Here is a 21,664-nt window from a genome sequence, read left to right as displayed (position 1 = left end):
CTGTAGTATAAATTCTTCATCTACTTATTTTCTACCATTTGAACATCAATTCCGCAGTTATACTAACACGAAATAAAAATCTCAGCTTAGATAAGAGAATTAAGACATCCCGAGCTCACATTTACCACTTCAACTACAATTAGACTAAAAATTCAAAATCAATCTGATTCGGAACACAGTTCCACCAGCATCAACTACAATTGGACTACAAATTCAAAATCGGCCCGTCGGAAATACGCATCGAAAAGATCCACATTCACCGATTGGTTCTGCGGCGATGCCATCTCCACCGTTGGATTGCGATTCGCGGAGGATCAGACCACGGAATCAATCGAGAGCACCGCGCGCTCAGGCTGCAGTACGCGCAAGGAGCGCCGGGAAAACCACAAATTCGGAGGACCAGGATTTGGTTGCCTTTCTTCTCCGATTCGGAGGAAAATCAGAAGACGACGAAGACACCGAGCGATGCCAATAGTTTGGGGTACAAAAACGATGATTTTTCGTCTTATATTTTGTGACAAAAATGGTGTTGTATTTGTGTTATATTTCAAAATTGCCACTGGTCCTAATGAGCCCGGCCCATTAGGTACTACCCCAACAAATACAATTTAGAAATCAGTGTTGGTTTGCAAGTTTATGTTTTCGATTTGTCAACTTAATGCGAGATTGAGAAGGAAGCTACAATTTATAAATCAGAATCATTTGTTTGTCGGATATTTGACATGTTATATTTTGAGACTGTAAATTGCAGATGTACATTTAGACATCGTTATGTAAATCCGTCTAGAGAAGGAACCTAATTGATAATCCATACACACCCATATAAATTAAATACTTTTATCATGGCCAACAAGCAGCTTTTGTCCACGACGATGTTGTGTTCACGTTTCGTCGGTTTCACGTTTTCTTCTTCTTTTAGGAGACGATCAATGATTAGTGTTCTAAAATATGATTACAAACCTTTTAAATAACTTCATTAGTTGGTACAATTAAGGCATTTTGATTGATCCCTTTTGTGATCGCCTCATTTTCGCTAGTCCCTGAAACTTCTTGCATTACATGATGTGCATGAAAAGGTCTATTAAATAAAACATTGGGAATCTTTGAGGTAGTACTATGTTTTAGATCAAAATCAAAGAAACGGCCAAATAATTGATGTAATTAGTAAATATTGACACATAATGTAATGCATACTTAATTGGAGCTACAACATCATACACCCAAACTAGAACAATTGATGAGTCCATATTATACAATATATTTTACCCTATTCTTTGTATTAGTTTATTGGTTATTTTGGTAGAATTTTGATACTTTGTTATATATTTCCAATGTAGGATATTCGAATTCATCTGGAGCAAAAGGTGATCAAACAGATGAATTTTGGAGTGATTTCAATTGGAAGATGTTCGTGTGCCATTTAAGATGATTGTGTCAAAATTCTAGATTTTTCTACCAAGCCGTTTGATCGTGACGATGAAATTAAGGCCCAGCATGCAGCTTTCCCATATTGACGTTTCTGGACGTTTTGGGTATTTTGGAGGTCAAGATGGCATATTTCGAGGAAGATTCATTCTGTGGATTTGCAGGGGACATCTTCATCTTTCAAAAGAGACCTTTTGAGACTGAATCGGAGTCGATTTGGTCAGTCAAAAGTATAATTTTCTAAGAAGTCCGAATTTTAGTTTAAATACGAAACCTTTTATTTTCTGTTTTATTATTTTATTATGTTTCCTAGTTTTATTCCAAGTCATTTTCTATGTAGGGTTTTATTTTCTAGTAGTATAAATAAGGCTTTTAGCCATTAGGATTTTTTGAGGAGGAGGAGAAGAGAGGAGAATGCACTATTCAAGAGGGTGGTTTTTGAAGTTTATTTTCTAGGTGTTTTCTATCCTTTCTCTATTTCAATAAAATTCCTTTTGTTTTATGGTTGTTCGTAGCTAATTTTTGTTTGCTAGGGCGATATCTTGAGCCTTAGCATGAATATGTAGTTTTTATTTAATTTCTTATGATATTATTCATGCATATTTTGAATTATTAATCACTGTACTATAAACTGTCTCTATATCTTAATGCTTAGCTACCACTAGGATGTTAGATAAGTAATCGGATGCAATTCGGTCAGAATGCCAATGGGGAATTGAGTATTGCCTCTTGTGATTGATAGTTGTAATTTCACCTAGGGCGAATGCCACGTCTTATGGGCTGCATGGTTTTTTAAAGGCTTTTCACAAAGCGTAATGAGTCATGCATGTTTATATTTGATTTGAATGCCACAAACGGATTGCATGTTTGATATACGTTCTAACTTGAATGCCACAAGTAGAATATGCATAAGGAAAACCTAACCTTCAAAGTTGCATAGGTAATTCATAAGTAATTGATAAATCTACATAGGATTCTTAAGGGGACGACGGATCTTTAGGCTTTTACAATTTGGTTTTCAAAACGTTTTCTTTTGTTTTCTTTTCTTTGTCAATTTATTTAATTGTGTTAATTTAAAATTCGTTTTTATTATTTTAAGTCATAAAATCACCTTTTATCAAACTTTGTTTTCAAATAGTTAATTAAGAATTAGTTTAAATACAAATTATTCATTGAATCCATGTGGAAAACGACCTTGCTTGAACCGTTTATACTACAACTACCTTGTTCTCTTGCAAGTATTTTTTTAGTGTTTTTATCCCTACTTTTGTAGGTGGTAAAAATCCTATCAAGAAATTGGCACCGTTGCCAGAGATTGTTTCAAATAATTTGTGTTTATCATATTCTTAGTTACTTATTATTGTACATAAATATTTTATTTATTTAATTGCTAATTTTATTTTGTAGGTTTAATTCTGAGAAGAGTGCAACAATAGTGTGGGAACTGCCATCACCAGCCGGACCACAACCTTTATGGGATTCTTCAGCGGCAATGGTGGACATGGAAATACCACCACCAGGACCACCTTTATGGGTTTCTTTTGCAAAACAGGGTTTCTATGGATTTAAGCCTATACTTTGTGCCCTTTGTTGTTCAAAAACCCATGAAATTTTGCAATGCCCTGATAGGAAATATTTTCCAGACTATGTGGAGGAGCATATTAATATGAGGAACGACTCACTTTGGCGTTGGAATGATCCCACTTTTGATTTCTACGCTCCAGATTTGAAAAAGCATCATACTTTTAGATGGGCAGATACTTTACAACCTTTTGAGCAGCCTAATGTGCCCCAAAGTTCAGAAGACAGTTCGACTACCAGTACATTAGAATGTGTGGAGAGCTCTAATTACATACTGGAAGATATTGAGATTGAAAAGCCATCAAGGTTTGACTCATGCACAACGGAGGAAACAGAACCTGTTGATCTTGTCATAACCCTAGAACCCAGTCCTACCCAGACCTATATACCACACATTCTCTTTCAAGAGGCTGCAATGCAACCCACAAAGCTGCAGGAAAGCTTTGAAATTGCCAGCACACACGGAAAGCCAATCATAATTGCAGAAATAGAGTGCAGGTCCATCAAGCAGGCAAAGGCATACGAGAAGAAGAAGACGTTTTGTGGCAGCCAAATTCCTCATAGACAAATTCGGCCAATGCACAAATTATGGGTATTAAATACAAGATTCAAGGCAACTCGACAAAGATGTAAACCTTGCTGGAGAGGATCCTATTTTATTACAAAAAGTCATTCACACAGAAGGGTGGACATCAAGGCTTCAAACAATTAATTCAGATGCATAATTGATAACCATCAAGTCACACCAGACCTACCGTTGCCCTACGATGCTAGAAAAGAGTGGTTGACTCTTATGACGTGATCGTACAATCCTCATTCCAATCCGTCTAGCTATAGACGTTAACTAAAGCTCTAATTAGGAGGCAACCCAATTTTTTTTTCTAACTTTTTTTTTTATATTTCGTTTATTTTATTTTCCTGTTTTTATTCCTAATTACCAAAAAAAAAAAACTTGTTATTTTTCCTTACTTATCTAATTCGGTTTTTGATTTGTGATTGCAGGCTGCATTCGGAATCGGTCTAATCTCAATTAATTGTGGATGCATAGCATTCATCCATTCACATCAGTATGCATTCAACTATCCATTCGTCATGGCTTTGCATTCAACATCAACACTAATATGCAGAAATTTAAAAGGAAAGCCAACTGGAGTTTGAGTTTTCAGAAACGTTACAGTGGGTTTGCAAAGAAGACTCTGTACTACTTGGACACATTCCACTCATTCGCTCTCACATTTCAATATGAAAAAAAATAAATAAAACTACAATACAAGTTTGGGGGTGGACCAAGTACTCAAAGCTAAGTTCAGATCCAGATTTTTTGCACGAATTTTCCTCGGCATTCATCATCAGGAGACATGCACACATATACAACAATATACATGAGCATTGATGAAATTTTAGATCCGTGGATGCATGCAGTGGTGAAGCCATGATTTCTCGGGGGGAGGGGCGAACTTAAAAGAATGCAAGGTTAAAGAAAAATGGCAACAACTAAATCTTTTTATATAGTAATGTCTTCCATAATTAATTAATACAAATAAATTACAATTGTTGCCGGAGAGGTTTCATGTCATGAAAATGTCGCATAATAGGCTCATTATCAATAAAAGCAAATACATCTTTCTCAATGTAAACAAGCATGCTATCACTCAACCATTGATCTCCCATTTTGTTACGCAATGGTGTTTTCACAATCTTCATAGCAGAAAAAGCTCTCTCCACCGAAGCGGTTGCAACCGGTAACACCAAAGCCAATGTAAGAAGTTTATACACTAACATATAACTTTCACACCTCCCGGTCTTCACTAACTCTTGTACAAGATCACTAATTCCTCTCAATGATGAAAACTCACTATGCATCTTCATATCATGAATGTAATTGTCAAGTTGAATTGGAAGATTCATGAGGTCCATATGATCAAAATCTTGAGAATAAAGTTGGGTTAAACGAACAATTTTTGCTTTGTCAAAAGATGCAAAATTATTCACCGGACTCAAACATGCCATACAAAGAAGTAACTTGGTATTAAATACCAATCCCCAATCTTGTATTAAATAACAATATGATTCACATCAATAATCAATAACCAATAACCATATTAATGCATTACCATATAATTCTATACTAATTAAATGAAATTTTTATTAAATAATTAAGGTAGGGATTATACATTTAAGAATTAAAAAATTTACCTTTAAATAGTGATTGGAGCCGGCTCAAGCTCAGAGGAGAGGAGAGTGGCTCACTGGCTTGTGGAACAGAAATTAAAGAGGACTTTGTGGCTTTGGCTTGGTTGCTGGAGTTTGGGGAGCAGCTTGGCTGAGATGGATGGCCCCGCTCTCTGTGTGTCTGTGTGTGTGTTGATTATTGGTGAAGAAGACTGAAGAAAATGATAGAAAAGAGTAAAGGGTGCGGTGCGGATGGGGTCGTGTGTGGGGGGGGGGGGACAGACAGAAGCTAGGGTTTCATTGGGGCGACACGCGGAAGCGGTCCCCCACCCCATTATAATTTTTTTTATTCAACTATCAAAACGGCGCCGTTTTGATTTAGCTTTTTAAATTTTTTTTTTTACCAGGTCCAAAACGGCGTCGTTTTGGACTGGTTTTAAAAAAAAAATTAGAACGCAATCTGCACCGCAGATTGCCCAGAAAACCTAGAAAAACAGAGGGCGCCGTGAACCATTATTTTCCTGCGAGGCGCGCGAGGGGAGTGGCGAAGACCTGGGGTCCAGTGGTGTTTCCCGGCGAGGGGAGTGGCGGCCGCCACTCCTCGCTCCCACGTGGCTTCGCCATTAGATGCATGAATGTAAGCACTATCTTCCAAACAATTCACAGAACAGTACAAAGAGAAGATGGGAGGATAGTTACCTTCGTGAGGAATCTTGAATCAACGCTCTGGACCATGGATTTGCAGACATCTCCGTGACAACAATGATGTTTAAGGGCTGGAGATCGAGGGCGATTTGTCGGAGCTTCGAGAGAGGATGGATGGATCGAGACTCCGTCTGGGGGTTTCGTTTCACTTGAGGGTTGGAGCTGTGATTTAAAGGATTTTCAGAGAAGCCGTGGTGTTTTAGCTCGATGATTTTATGATGGAAATCGACAGGAATACAGCTATGGAGGAAGGCACAGCTGGGTATTTGTCTTTGAGTTCGAGTAATGGCGGAAACTATTGAGAAAATTAGTGTGTAAAAGAACTACCAAAATTTCTGGTGCTCGTGTGTGTCGTGCGTGTGAGCAGCAAAATGGGCTGCCTTGTTTCTATTTTTGTGGGCCATTCTTCATGTCTTTTCTTGGTTTTCCACGGCCCAATATGTGGCTCCTCAAGACCTTGGATCCCTTCCTGTCATTACTTGAGTTTCATGCCTCAGGCCCCTATTCACACCAGGTGCACTCTTTTCCTTTCTGTACTATTTTTTTTATTTTGTTACCTTTCCGTCTGTTGTTTTTGCTGTTTTTCTTTTGTCTTTTAGTTATTTATGTTTAGTTCAGGTTTAGTTGTCGTGTTTTGTTGTCTTTTATTTTTCTTTTATTTCGCACACCTTTAGGACAACGTGTGATTTAAGTTTGGAGGTGGGAAATAAGAATGTTTAGACTTAATTTTTGAGTCAATAAAAAAATTTTCATTTTTTTGAAGTTAATATCCATAGATTATTTTAAACGTTAGAACAAATGGACATGATGAAGATTAATCTCATATTAGAGTCTTTTCTATTTATCGTATGGTTTGTGGGGAGTGAGATTGAAACACTTATGTATTTTAATTTTTGTTCTTAGTAAAGTTTAGTATGTGTTACAAATAAAGTAATAATTGTTCCACCTGAGACTTTGCTTAGTAACAGAGCCAGTCCTGCCTGATCAACAATGATTCTCGTGTCAAACGGTAGAGTCTTGGTATGAGGCAAGGTGGTTAGTTGGTTTCATAGCATTTTCAGCTCGAGTTAGTAAGTCCTTAGGGGTGTTCTACACATAGTGCCCTAAAGCCTTTGTGGTTTGGGAGTCATTGACCTAAAGCTCGTTACAGGGGTTGAATAGAAAGCTTAAGGAAACTGGCATTGCACGACCACTACTATTACTAAATAAAAAAAAGGAGTATGAAAAGAGAAAAAAAAAAGAAAAAAAAGGGAAAAAAAAAGTTATGTTTCAAGTTAGTATTTGTGAAATAAAGAAGACAAAAGATAAGGGTTTTAGTCGAGTCTCCTTAACTATATTGGTTCACTTTACACCAAAGGAAGTTCATAAATTCTTTTCTAATTGATTCTAAATGGCTTATAGACTATGTGGTGGGATTCGTTGGAACTTTTGGAAAGATGTTTTAATTTTTAACATTTTCTATAGATTGCAATTTGAAGATGAAAATTTTATCTTAGTAGAGTTTTAATATAGTTTTTAAGTTTGCTAGTTTTTATCTTTGTTTTTGAGTTTTGTTTTGCTTGAGGACAAGCAAAAAGCTAAGTTTGGGGGTATTTGATGGGTCCATATTATATCATATATTTTGCGCTATTCATAATATTAGTTTATTGGTTATTTTGGTAAAATTTTGATACTTTATTATATATTTCCAATTGGAGGATATTTGTGTGCCTTTCAAGATGATTGTGTCAAAATTCTAGATTTTTCTACCAAGCCGTTTGACCGTGGCGATGAAATTAAGGCCCAGCACGTAGCTTTCCCAGATTGACGTTTCTGGACGTTTTGGGTATTTTGGAGGTCAATATGACATATTTTGAGGAAGATTCCTTCTGAGGATTTGTAGGGGACATCTTCATCTTTCAAAAGAGACATTTTGATACCGAATCGGAGTCGATTTGGTCAGTCAAAAATATAATTTTATGAGAAGTCCGAATTTTAGTTTAAATAGGAAACCTTTTATTTTCTGTTTTATTATTTTATTATGTTTCCTAGTTTTATTCCAAGTCCTTTTCTAGGTAGGGTTTTATTTTATAGTAGTATAAATAAGGCTTTTAGCCATTAGGGTTTTTTGAGGAGGAGGAGGAGAAGAGAGGAGAACGCACTATTCTAGAAGGTTTTTGAAGTTTATTTTCTAGGTGTTTTCTATCATTTTTCTATTTCAATAAAATTCTTTTTGTTTTATGGTTGTTCGTAGCTAATTTTTGTTTGTCAGGGCGATGTCTTAAGCCTTAGCATGAATATGTAGTTTTTATTTAATTGCTTATGATATTATTCAAGCATATTTTGAATTATTAATCATTGTGCTTTAAACTGTCTCTATATCTTAATACTTAGCTACCATTAGACCATCTCCAATGGTGGGCTACATGCTAAATTTTCTCCCAAATTCCCCCCCCCCCCAAACACTCTCCAACCCATGCTAAAACTTTGGGCTAAATGCCAAATGCCAAAGTTGGGCCAAATTCCCCCCCCCCATGCGAGTGGACTTGCGGGTTGTTAGGCCAGTCTCGGCCCGCCCACGCTCCAACGTGCTCTACGCGGTGCGCTTGCAAAGGTTTCCCAACAGGGGTGGGCCCCGCTGTCAGGCATGTGTCGGCCACCCACAAAATCCCAACGGTTATAATTTTGATCCTATGGCTGGGCTTTAATCAAATTTAATTTTTTTAGAATATGTTATTTTAAAATACATTGAATCCAACGATTGAGATCGAATATAATCAAATCTAACGGCCCAAATTTAAATCCAACGACTAAAATAATTAAAAAAATTATTTAACTCAAAATTCACCCAAAATTTAGTGATTTTTCAATATTTATCATAATTTAATTTTTTTTAAATTAAAATGTTCACAAAATTAATTTACGATAGTCTACATATTTATTTATTTATTTTAAATTTTATTTAAGAAAAAAAAAAGCCTAAGTTCATTCTTTAATAATCCCGGGCTAAAATTTTAGGCCAGAACGGTTAGAGCAGAAAAGTTGTTTCTGAGCTAAAAGCTAAATTTTCCAAGCTAAAATATTTGGATTTTAGCCCAACCATTGGATATGGTCTTAGAATGTTAGATAAGTAATCGGATGCAATTCGGTCAGAATGCCACCAGGGAATTGAGTATTGCTTCTTGTGATTGATAGTTGTAATTTCACCTAGAGCGAATGCCACATCTTAGGGGTTGCATGGTTTTTCAAAAGGTTTTCACAAAACGTAATGAGTCATGCATGCTTATATTTGATCTGAATGCCACATACAGATTACATGTTTGATATACGTTCTAGCTTGAATGTCACAATAGAATATGCATAAGGAAAACCTAACCTTCAAAGTTGCATGGATAATTCATAAGTAATTGATAAATCTACGTAGGATTATTAAGGAGACGACGGAACCCTAGACTTTTACAATTTGGTTTTCAAAACGTTTTCTTTTGTTTTCTTTTCTTTGTCAATTTATTTAATTGTGTTAATTTAAAATTCGCTTTTATTATTTTAAGTCATAAAATCACCTTTTATCAAACTTTGTTTTCAAATAGTTAATTAAGAATTAGTTTAAATACAAATTATTTATTGAATCCATGCGGAAAACGACCTTACTTGAGCCGTTTATACTACAGCTACCTTATTCTTTTGCAAGTATTTTTTTAGTGTTTTTATCCAATACAAAATAGGTGGTAAACATACTATCAACAATCAACACCAAAAATGCCAGTGCTGGGTACAAGAAGAAGGGGAAGATGAAGATGGCAGAGATCTGACTCTCAGACCTCCTTTCTCCCTCTCTCAAAACCAACAAACCCAGCAACAAAACGATGAAGATGACGATGACGATGGCAAAGCAGAAGAACAAGAAGAAGGGGAAGATGAAAACAGAGCACGAGGCCGTGGCCGAGGGAAATGGACGATAGTGCTGTTGTCGAGCTTGGTGGGTCTGCTCACCGGAATCGGCGTCGTCCTCTTCAACTACTCTGTATGTTTGATTTTTACCCATTACTCAATAGTCCATATTTGCTTTCCTTGCTTGCTTGTTTGCAAAGTTTTGATCTTTTATCTGAAATTTTACACAAATTGTAAATGTTCATGAGATACATTAACATTGTAGTCTGCTAGTGATCTTTACATGCTTTTGTTATTCATTGTGAGGATGTTGAAGATTTGTCTCACATAGGAATGTGTCTTGTCCATCTGTTCGGCTTGAGTGCTGCAACATGTGACAAGGCACGTGAGGATATGAAAAACTGTCCCAGGTCGGAAAGTCAATGAACCTTGCATAGACTTACAAGGAGTCGGGCTACTCCCCCATTTTCAATTTGGGGTGGAACCTCAACTTCCATCACTCATTGCCTATTTTTGCTTTGTTTTTTTCTTGCTTGCTTATACATAAAGTTTTGAGCTTTTTCTGAGATTTTGATATGAATGGGAAGGTTCATGAGATACATGATGTGTTCTGGGGTGGGATGCCGCAAAGGGGAGTTTCGTGGCTGAGGGAGGAGTTTATGGGAGATACGTGGAAGCAGGTGATTCTGGTTCCAGCTTCTGGGGGGGTTTAATCGTTGCCATATTAAACTTGCTTCGAGATGCTCTCTGAGAATGGTTCACAAGATAACAATGGCAATGAGCAAGGAGGAGAAAAAGGAGAGACTTTATTAGTGAAAATGGGAATGCCTGTTTCGGTTTTTTATGGTCTCAAGGCTGCATCACGTCCTTTTTTCAAGGCAATTGCTACTTGTGTCACACTTGGGACTGGGAACTAGTTAGCTCCTGAGGGTCCTAGCGTTGAGATTGGAACTTCTGTAGCCAAGGACATTGGTGCTGTGTTTGATAAAAGTTCAGAAAGCAGGCTCTCTCTTGTGGCTGCCGGATCAGCTGCTGGATTTGCTTCTGGTTGGTATTCAGTTTTGTGTATGTCTGTGCTGCCCATATCAAGACATGTTTGCCCGCATTGTAATTGTTGCTGTTCTGTTTTGACAGGGTTTAATGCTGCTGTTTCTGGTTGTTTCTTTGCCGTAGAGTTAGTCCTATGGCCATCACCACCAGATTCCTCATCCATTTCGCTTGCGAATACCACTTCTATGGTCATACGTAGTGCTGTGATAGCTTCTGTAGTTTCAAAAGTTGGTCTTGGTTCTGAACCAGCCTTTAAGGTCCCACAGTATGACTTCCGTTCACCAACTGGTACACTATCAGTTATCTGTCGATTCTTCAAAATTATTCACTCTACTGGGATGAATTTTCAGGCATACCTCTAGTATATCAAGAGGTTAATGTTCAAGTTATTGTTTAAAGCTGCGGTTTTAATAATGAGACGTATTCGAATCATGTTCAGAGCTTCCGCTATATCTATTGCTGGGTGTCGTATGTGGCTTGGTTCATTAACCTTATCAAAGTGCACATCGTACATGTTGGTATTTGTTGACAATCTTCACAAGACCGTTGGCCTACCAAAATTTTTGTTCCCTATCGTGGGTGGCTTGGCTATCGGGCTGATGGCATTGGCATATACTGAAATTCTTTATCGGGGTTTCTAGAGTGTTGACATTTTGCTGGAATCTCGACCACTTGACAAAGGCCTCTCAGCTGATCTGTTGCTTCAGTTGGTAGTGGTCAAGATAGGTGCAACCTCATTGTGTCGAGCCTCTGGATTAGTTGGAGGCTACTATGCTCCATCACTTTTTATTTGTGCAGCAACAGGAATATCATACGGCAAAAACATCAGTTCTGCAGTTGCTCAGTCCAATCCTATACTTCCATCTTTCCGTCTTGGAAGTAGCATCATCGCAAGCATACGGCCTGGTAATGTTTTTCTTTTCCTGTAAGCATTCTGTTTAGACTTTAGGCTCTTATTATCAGAAGTAAGTTGTTTCCTTTGATTGCCTCATTTTTGCTATTTAATTAGTCCCTGAAACTTGTTGTATTACTTGATGTGCATGGAAAGATCTATTAAATAAAACATTAGGGATCTCTTGGCCAAAACCACAGAACTGGCCCTAATAATTGATGTAATAAGCAAACATCGACACATAATGTAATGCATTCTTAATTGGAGCTATAACTTTGTATAGTTTCCATTATTTTGTAACTGTATATGTTGATTTGGTGTATGTCATTGGCTACTCTACATTGAAGCGTGCAACTCCGGTGATTTTCTTGAATTTTATCAAGCACATGCCAATTTTATGTGCTGCATAGTTACATCTTATTTGCAAATGCTAAGAACAGTTGTTCACGTGCACGTAAAATGTAAGTTGTTAATACATAGATATTGAAGTTGAGCATGAATCCTGTGGTATGTGTGATGGAATGGATTTTTCATGGAAAAGAGTTTCCAAGGGAAGCCAAGATAACTATGGCAAATGTGGATCTTCACGTGTTCTTTACACATCTAAGCTATTACTAGCAAAAAGACCCACGTGATGTTGCGGGTGTTTAAAATATTGTGAAAATATACAATGGAAAACAGAGGTTATAGAAGTTAGATTTATAGCTAAGTTCTTTGTTATCAAAAGATTGGTTGCTCACTGTTCAAAAGATAATTTCAATATGGGCAAAGTCTAACGTCTGAAATCAATCACATTAAAAAGGTTTCTCAAGCGTAGGCGCAGTACTGCTGTGTTTGTCTAGAACACCATAAAAACAAAGTTTATATTCTTCTAATCAAGAATCAAGTAAAATTACAAAGTTTATATTCTTATAATCATATTACATCTATATATTTACATGCATAGTACCAAGATATATAAGCATGCCGAGATTAATAAAGATCCTCAGTTCATTACTCCGAGCATACGAAATCAGGTCTGTAACAAGCCTGAAACGGAAGGAGAACTTGTCATAAATTATTTCGTTGAAACTTGTGACAGCAATGCATAAAGAGCGCTTTAATCAACAAAGTATCTGCAGAAGCTCAACATAAAACACGATGGGGATTGAAGTAGAGCAACTTTTCGTAATATTCAAGGTTTAATCCGATGCCATACATACCATACACCCACACTAATACAAAGAGAGTGCTTTATATATATCCTCTCAAAATTCCCGCAATATACCACTAATTTAAAACAGAGTGAATTGCACTATATGCAATTGAAAAATAAAGAAAAATTAGCAAGTCAAACAAAGAAAAGATGGATTCAAGCTGTCCACTATAACACATAATACGAATTACCGATGTATATGAGCATATCAGTTTAAGACAGTCACTATCACATACATTTAAATTGACATTTCACAGACATGATCTTTATAAAACGAATATGTGTTCAAGTAGCAAAGGAGAGCAATCCATAGTTTAATGACGAATATGTGTTCAAGTAGCAAAGGAGCAATCCATAGTTTAATGTTTCATAAGAAACCCATGAATATGTATGAGCATAGTTGGTTTCGTATGCCATGCAGCAGTCAAGGTGTTTGTTACCAATTTTGCGGTTCCATTGGGAAGTATTTGTATATTGAAATATAAAAAGCTAAGTTTACAGACTCTATACCTCTCCCAAAGTAATGCTTGGAATGCAACTGATGAAGAAAAGTGCCACTCTCTACCTATCGTCCTGCAATAATCAACAAATTGAAATTCAGAAACAAGGCCTGTCGTATCAGTGGTTCAATTAACAAATGGTTATGTGTTAGTTGGAACAGTACATTTCTCATTGGTGACCCCCAACTACTCCTCCACGTTTGCCTCTGCATACTCCTCTTTTCCTTCCATGAAAACAACTACTCCTCTCCTCCTCTGGTTCAAGCCTCGAGTTGTCACTTCCTGATCCCGACATACGTCCAGGATCAACACATGACGTCACCAAATACTCGTATCTCAACCTACCCTGCCTCCGAGATATGTACATAGCATAATTCAAGATCCAAATCTCATAGAAATTTTTGTATATTTTATGGCTGCATCTAACCTTCTCGTTAGACTGCCTACGTACCCTCAATAGGGATCAAGCCATTCGTAGTTCATTATTCTACTTCAATCGAACAATCAACACATAGACCACTATGTCTCAACATAATACCACAATTCAATCATGTAGCACCTCAAGGAACATTTAACAAAGCCCAATAATAATTTTTACACCTCTTCCTATCTTCTTCATTTGCTTGGCGGGCAATACGTTAACAACTGCTCCTCCATCAATCAAAACTCTTTTGAAGGGCACCCCCTCCAAATGAGCTGCAACATATATTGGCTTAAGATGGTTGGCTAGCAACATGTTTGGGCAGCTGAACACCATTTTATCAATATAGATTCTTAACGGACCATTCTGGAATGTCTTGGATGACTCAACTTTTCCCAATTCTTCTTCTCCGGCTACTTCAACTCTGACATGGGCCATCATTGGTTCTGCTATCAAATAGTCACCTTCCATAGTGGCGGGCTGATCAGGTTCAGCACCAAACATGGCGGATAACACATACGTCATGTTGATATGAAAGGTACTAGGCTCTGGAAAGTCCTCTTTCTTGCTTCCGATCTATTCCATAAACTCATCTAACCAATCCATTGCATCTTCTGGGAGTAAAGGTTCTAGTGCTCCCTCATGTTGATTTATGCCCGAATCTGGTATCTGCTTAGGAACTTCACCAAAATGATCCAATGATATAGAAGGGAGCTTCCTCTCAGGCGAAACAGTTCCAAAGTAAATAGGCTTTGTCCTCCATCCAGGAGTTGGCATCATTAGCATATCTTCTTGAGCTATCCTTAATATCCTGTACTTCCCAGGGTGTAGGCTTTGTGGTACATGGTTTCCCTCACTCTCTGTTTTGCTATTAGCCCTCTGCACCTCCTTTTTACTCCTCCAGTTAGACTGACTATTTCCCCCAGATGGTGTTTTTTCAAACTTCTGATTCTTGGAGGCTTCAGATGTCGCGGGAGTCTTTAAAGAATTCATGTAAGCTTTATGCTGCCTCTGGACCCTTCTGATTATAGAGGCTCCTATTTGTTTGGTGGGTTGTCCATTTTTCCCGACCACGTACCATTTTCGCCCAAGACAGGCAGGGTTATCCTTTTTGACAGGATTTGTTATCCTATCATTTCTTTTATCTTCTCTCCCTGCATAGCCATATTGAGGATGTCTTATCTCCCTCTTTTTTATACCTTTAGCCTCCTTGTCTTCTGCCTCCTCAGAAGCTTCGTGATTTCGAAACACTTCTAACAAAGCTCTAGGTTGGGAATCCCCTCCTAACCGCTGAAAAACACTTCAGGAAGTCTCTCTCCCTGCTGTCCGTCTAGCTTTTTCACAGGCCTCTTTTCTTTCTCCTTCCTCTTTCCTCCTGATTAGTTCATGATCAATGATGACTCCTGCTGGTAGTACTTCGAGCTCACACTCGCATTGGCATCTACTGCACAGAACCATTCCTTTGATTATGGCTGCTTTTGGATGTTCGGGCAATTTGATCACCCCTTTTGTGGATTTGTCAGCTGGTCTTCCTTCTTCTGTCTCATTTGCAACCTTCCCTTTCCCCTTCTCAGCCCATGCTAAATTAATCATATTAACTGGGGCTTCTGAAAAGGGGTCTGCATGCTTGTTTAGCATTTTTTCGACTTGCACCGGATATGGGCTAGGTAGATTGTTTGCCAAGATCGTCTCTTCATCTGGCTGGTTGGCCTCCAGTTTTTCTCTTTCTTCTTCCCCATCATCTTCCCTCTTAACTAGAGATAAAGATATGGGAATATTTGGTTTCATAACTAGATATGTTTTCCTTTTGAAGCCTGCGGAGGCGTTTTCCAATCTTTGCAACATCTGCAACAAGGTAGTTTGCAAATCTTCAGGTAGCTTTGACATATTTCTTTAGCAATTAGGATTTGATCAAGTGATCCCACCGGGCGTGCCAAAACTATGTTCGTCTAGAGGAATGTCCAGTGATGACGTTTCCTGGCCAACAAGCACACAGCTTCTCGAGGAGATTGGCGCCGGTTGATGTTGTCTGTCGGGCTTGTGCTTATTGGCGCTGTAAGAGAAGGACAAAGTTAATTCTGAAAGGTGCCTTTGTGGGGTCTTAGGTGTAGGCCTTAAGGCTCACAATCAAAATTAACTTTAAGTACCCAGGCGTGCCACTGCCATCTTTAGCATGACATATGTAAAACTGATGTTAAGTTTTATTGTGTATATATATATATATATATATATATATATATATATATATATATGCCCAAGAGACCCAATTAGTTATGAAATGTGCCTTTGTGGGGCCTTAGGTGTAGGCCTTGAGGTTTCTCGTCAAAACTAACCGAATACTTGAACACATCTTGGTTGTTTCATTGTTGCAGAAGTATCACACCCGTTATACTTTAATTGCCCGAGCCCGCAGAACAGAATGAATTCAAATAGGTGCCTTTGTGAGGCCTTAGGTATAGGCCTTGAGGCTTCCTATTAGAGTTAATTCTATACTCAAGCGTTCTGTGGGAATTATGATATAACAGAAGAAAAACTAGAGAATAAGCTAATTACTTGCGCCCCAAGTAACTCGGACTTCTTGTTATCAAGGGTTATCATGGATGGGTTAAGTCCACATAAGGTTCTTTTTATGCCTTGAGACCAATGACTTTTAATTGATCAATCTTGTCGGCCCGAATGGTTAGAACTTAGAAGTCTTTTAATCATAAACTGGCTAGCAATAACTTGGATGCAGATGGAAACATACATCATATTACTAGATATATGAATGAAAGACAAAAACAAAAGAGGTCGGGCAAGGCTGATCGTCTTGCAACTTCCTCTCTTTGTGATTCACAAAGTGTTCGAATGCTAGAAGGGGAGATTGGAAGATGAGTTTATATGAGGGAATCGATACTACAACAAGATTTAAACAGAGTAGCAGAGCTTTTATAAAGGATTTCTGGTGAAGGTTGATCTTGAAAGGGATGAAGACTGGGGGGCTGACTACAGCTTCGTGAAGGCAAATCTGATTTGAGCAAAGTTTGTGCTTGTATTTGTTTGTTTGATTGAGTGTCCTTGTCTCTGATTTTTCTTCCTCATTTTATAGACGATTTGGCTTGGCTGCCTGCAATGCTGATTTTGCCCGAATGCATCTGAAGGGTAGTGACTCATCAACTTTTTACTTGTACTGCCATTGTAAAGTACTTTTGGGCTGATTAGCTGGCTGGTCTACACCACTTGACCTCTAGGTAGGTGAGCAGGTGGTTTGAATGATCTTCACTTGGTCAGGAAACAAGCCCCTTCTTTCTTCTGGGCTTCAGCTGAGCCTTGGACTTTTCCTTCTCCTGAACCTCCTTTTGGGCTTTCGTTTGGGCTAACCTCTTCTTAGCCCAAAGTTCAAGTTTTATCCCAAACAGTTATCTTCGTGGATTACATCTGGACAGACGAGGAGAAAAGTTATCGGGAAGACTAAGAAACTCAAACAGGGAAACACTAGTAGCATTCAACAACCCGAAGTGCCTTCCCCTACTGCAAATGGGATATCTTCAAGTAGTGCTTCAGCTGAAAGGACATCTAATGCAAGTGAACTGTGTGAAATTGAAAGTTCACTCTGTATAGATGGTTCTGATACTTCTACTGAACAGTTAGAAAAGAGAACATTTGTATCCGAAGCCATGAGGATGAAATAAGTGACTGTTTTAATGGGCATGTTGCTTACAGAAGCTGTGAGTCTCATGCTTGTAGAAAAGCAGCCCTGTACCATGATTGTCGATGACGATCATATTCTAATAGGTTTACCGACGCTTGAAGACATTCAAGAGTTCAGCAATAAATATGCCACATCAAGGAGAAAAAGACCCAAGGTAATAGCTAGTCTTTTTGTGTTGCTGAGTTATTGCATTCACTGAACTGCTTCTGATTTCCCCCTCTTATTGAATAACTAGTGGTACATGCTACATGAGCTTATAGTATCTCAACTGTGTTCCTGGAACGGGGAAGTATGCCGAGTACCATGGACGGCTGCACCCACTATGACTCTACTTTCAGCCCAGAATATTATGACTAAGTTCAGAATGGATCAAATTTCAGTTGTTACACAGCATGTTCAAGATCACACAGGTCACCTAGTTGGCCTTTTAGACAGAATGTATCACTCTCACTTGCAGGTACAAACCATTTTCTTTTCTTCGGCCTATCAATATTAACTAGCATGATTATTCAGTTCAATGCAAATTTTGGTAACAAACTTCATTCAATGTTTTGCATTGCAATTCACACACGGGGGATTTTATAATTTCTGACCTTTCTTTCCTTTGCTTGTGCAGAGCTTTAGCAACCAGAGAATCTCTTTGCTAGTGATCACTACCGGACACACTGATTTGTTGATAAAACAGAATACCTGACATCAGATTTATCTTTCAGTTTTTGATAATACAGTCTCAGGGCTCTCAACCTAGCCCGGGCACATAAAATTTCAACATCCACATGATTGCTGCCTTAGACTGCCACGTGCCACACTCAGCAAATCTTCCAGTTGATGCTCGATTGCTGAAAAGGGCTCGGAGTTGGTTCTGCCTGAACAACTACCAAATCTAAATACAACGGATGGATAGAGGAACATTTACATAGAGTTACTAGACCTACTGCAATACCGTACATGTTATCGTTTGTTACATTACTTCCTTTGTTAATGAAGAATGAAAATTCATTTGAGTAAAGAAATGAGTTTAGCAGATAATCCTGATTTCTCACATCCAAAAATTTTCAGAAGCGTCGATCACCGACTCCCAATCATTCCGGATAACATGTGTTTTGAGTCTAGTAACAAATACTTCCTCTATGAACATCACAAGACATCCTAAATTTCCAAATGAAACGGGAAAATTGGATTTTGGAACCCCTATGGGACAGAGGATTACGAATTGAACTTACAATTGCTGAAATAAGCACAGGTTCGGATGCAAAAGTATACTTACAGTTCCATGCCTTCCTATTCAACTTTTATTAGTTCAAAACAGAGAGAGAGAAATTGTACAAGAGGCCAAATTTGGATACTTACCATAAAAGTTTAAATAGAAAACTTCATTTTAATCCTTGGCAAAGATGACTTTTTGATTAAAACCATGAGTAAGATCAAAATCTAATTTTAGTCCCTTGATACATTAATAGCCTCATTTATTAATTATATTTTGATTTTTAATTATTTATCTTTTTCTTTCTAATTTTTAATGTATTAATTTTATTTCATTATAATTTTTATTTTCATTTTCATTTCATTCATCGTAATATATTTTGTTGTGAACATTTAGATAAACTAATTTTTGTTATACAATATATTTCAATGTACTTTATCTTCTTCATTTAGGTATATTAAATTCATTATAATACATTTCGGTGCATACATTTAGTGACACACCCCGTCCCGAAGGAGGGCATGCTGGCCGTCACGTGAGAGTGACGTAACCATTTGCACAGTACGGAAGCTTTAATTATAAAATTTATAAGTTGATACACCCGAAGGTGAGTCCTAATTTTGTCCAATCTGTCAGAACACCGTCGAATTCCTCGTAGTCACCACACCTTTGTGATTCTTGAACCTGGAGGGGCGCAAAACCAAAATTGAGTGAGTCAGTAAAACAATTCTTTTCCAAATCCAAACATTTCTCAAAACGTTGTAACCCCTCTCCGTAAAACTTGTATACTTTCCCAGAAATGTAAAATATAAATATACATATATATTCTCAAAACTTCATTTTTACTATCTCAACGTTTTTCTTTATCAATCATGCCATGCCATGTCTAATTCAACAGTTAAGTATGGATGCATCAACAATAATCATATCAGGTGCAAGAAAGTAATCAACCGGAGGCCCTCTAATAGCCATGTACGGTTGAACCTAGAGCTCAAAATCTATCACTCTCACTCTGCCGGAGTCACCTCTGTGACCTGTCCGGCCTTCTGCACACAAGTTACGCTCTAGTGCTTTCTCATCAATCATCTGTGCACATAATCTAAGGTCACCCACCAGTCGAAATCTCACTAACACTCTACGACTGGCCCGTCGCACCCACTCCACGTGGACTGTGCGACCAGCATCTACTTGGATCCAAGGCGAGCGTGCGATGCGGTGAATACTATAAGCACTAAACCATGGTGCAGGATTTAAGCTCAATATATATCAACATCATCATAACAGTATTTAAATACTCACCTGATACTCACATGTGCGTCCGCCGCACCATTCATTCATATGCATCATATAACAATTCATATCATTTGATTCATAACATTTCATGCATGGCAATTCAATTTACATTTCCATATATATTTCATATACTTCTATGCATGACCTTTCAATTCACGTTTTCATATAATTCTATATACCTTTCATTTAAAACATAATTTCATTCTAATTCAATTTCTGGGAAAACGTCAAGTATATATATATACGGAAAACAAAACTGCCCACTCACCTGGAGTTCGCCCTACAACTCCCTAGCACAATACGCCAAGGCGTCATGACGATCGGCGCCTAAAACAATAATCAATTCCAACCTTAGAATTCATATCGATAGAATATATAACTTATATAAAATACGTCACTACGTAGATCGATCCGGAAGATCTGCCACTCAGATTTTAAATCCATAACTTCCAGAGGTCCACAATATATCTCTAGGATAACATCCTAAAATTTCATTACCATCCAACGGTCGGATCTCCGTCAATTTCCAAAACTAAGTGACGGTTAACATTTTATTTTATGAACTTACAATTCCAATTCCGGAAGATCCGTAACTCGGATTCCCAATCCGTAAGTTCCAATAATCCTCAAATATTACGTATTACAACGTATCAAAGTTTGGTAACGATCCAACGGTCGGATCATCAATTCACATTTTCACCTAATGCGAAAACTATAAAACGTTATTCGAACACCTAACCAACAATCCTTAATAACTTTCTCATACGGTGCTCAAATTGGGTATATGAATATACCACAGTGATCTACTCGACGTCACGGACGTCGACATATTTTTAAAATAATTTTTACTGTAGCACGCGCCCCCACGCGCCAAGGAAGGCACGGACCTACGCGCCCCCTCCTTGGGTCGCCGGACTGGTTTTTCCGGCGGCCGTTTTTCAAATTGCCATAACTTTGTCATTTCTCAACGAAATCAAGTGATTCAAAAATAAAAGTTGTAGCCCTTGAAGATACAAAGAGAATGGTACCTTGAAAAACACCTAGTTCGCCGTGGTTTGGCCGGAAACTGCCTCGAAAGCCTCGGAGGTCGCCGGAAACTGGGTATTTTTCAAATGAGTATAACTTCTTCAATACTCAACGAAATTGAGTGAAACAAAAAGGAAAGTTATATTACTTGACGAGACGAAGAGATTGATACCTACCTCGACTCCTAAATCATCGGAGATTCGCCGGAAAATGCCTCGAAAGCTCCGGCCAAACTTTGAACTTGTCGATCTCCGTGTTCTTACGTCCAAAAACTTCCAACGAAGCATTCCGAGCTTCCTTGGGACCTCACTAAGCTCGCTGTGATCTTGTTTTAGCCTAAATCGTAACCATTTAAAAGATCATGAACAGTACATAAACACGGGACCTTAAAAACTAGGGTTTTCCCGAAGTAGAACTTACCTGAAATGGGTACCATTGTGTTCGTGTGGTCTTCAGGGTTCCAATGGTGGTCTTAGATTCGTCGTTGGTATAGATTTAGGGTGGTTTTGTGGTGGTCCGTGTGAGTTCGAAGGAGAGGGAGAGAGAACTGAGAGTTTCGTGAGGGAGGAGAGAGTGACAGGGTACGGGAAAGAGGGAGGGATTTGAGGTGTGTGGTCCTACCCAACCCCAAATCACAAA

General features: G+C 38.1%; 1 protein-coding gene, 2 long non-coding RNA genes and 2 pseudogenes across 8 annotated transcripts in view; 2 read left to right on the top strand and 3 right to left on the bottom strand.

Moving 5' to 3' along the window:
* The window catches only part of LOC126621407 (uncharacterized), a 184,931-nt gene extending 184,459 nt beyond the window's left edge, over positions 1-472 (bottom strand). For all 6 annotated transcript variants that reach the window (XR_007622917.1, XR_007622916.1, XR_007622913.1 and 3 more), the window contains exon 1: positions 342-472. The gene's annotated coding sequence lies outside the window, so the exon portion shown is untranslated. The remainder of the gene's footprint in view (positions 1-341) is intronic.
* Positions 1-21,664, top strand: part of LOC126621359 (disease resistance protein RPV1-like) — a 249,955-nt pseudogene that overhangs the window by 59,381 nt on the left and 168,910 nt on the right.
* LOC126621395 (chloride channel protein CLC-e-like) lies at positions 9,594-12,034 on the top strand (annotated as a pseudogene).
* Positions 12,406-13,190, bottom strand: LOC126621452 (uncharacterized). Its single transcript, XR_007622975.1, has 2 exons — positions 12,620-13,190; positions 12,406-12,566 (listed from the first exon to the last, which is right to left on the bottom strand). It is a non-coding gene; the product is annotated as an uncharacterized LOC126621452 (long non-coding RNA).
* LOC126621435 (uncharacterized) lies at positions 19,350-20,840 on the bottom strand. Its single transcript, XR_007622953.1, has 2 exons — positions 20,268-20,840; positions 19,350-19,390 (listed from the first exon to the last, which is right to left on the bottom strand). It is a non-coding gene; the product is annotated as an uncharacterized LOC126621435 (long non-coding RNA).

Source organism: Malus sylvestris, chromosome 5 (genome assembly GCF_916048215.2).
Source record: "Malus sylvestris chromosome 5, drMalSylv7.2, whole genome shotgun sequence".
Classification (NCBI taxonomy): Eukaryota; Viridiplantae; Streptophyta; class Magnoliopsida; order Rosales; family Rosaceae; genus Malus; species Malus sylvestris.
Note: the sequence above shows the minus strand (reverse complement) of the source record. Positions and strands in the feature narration are given on the sequence as shown.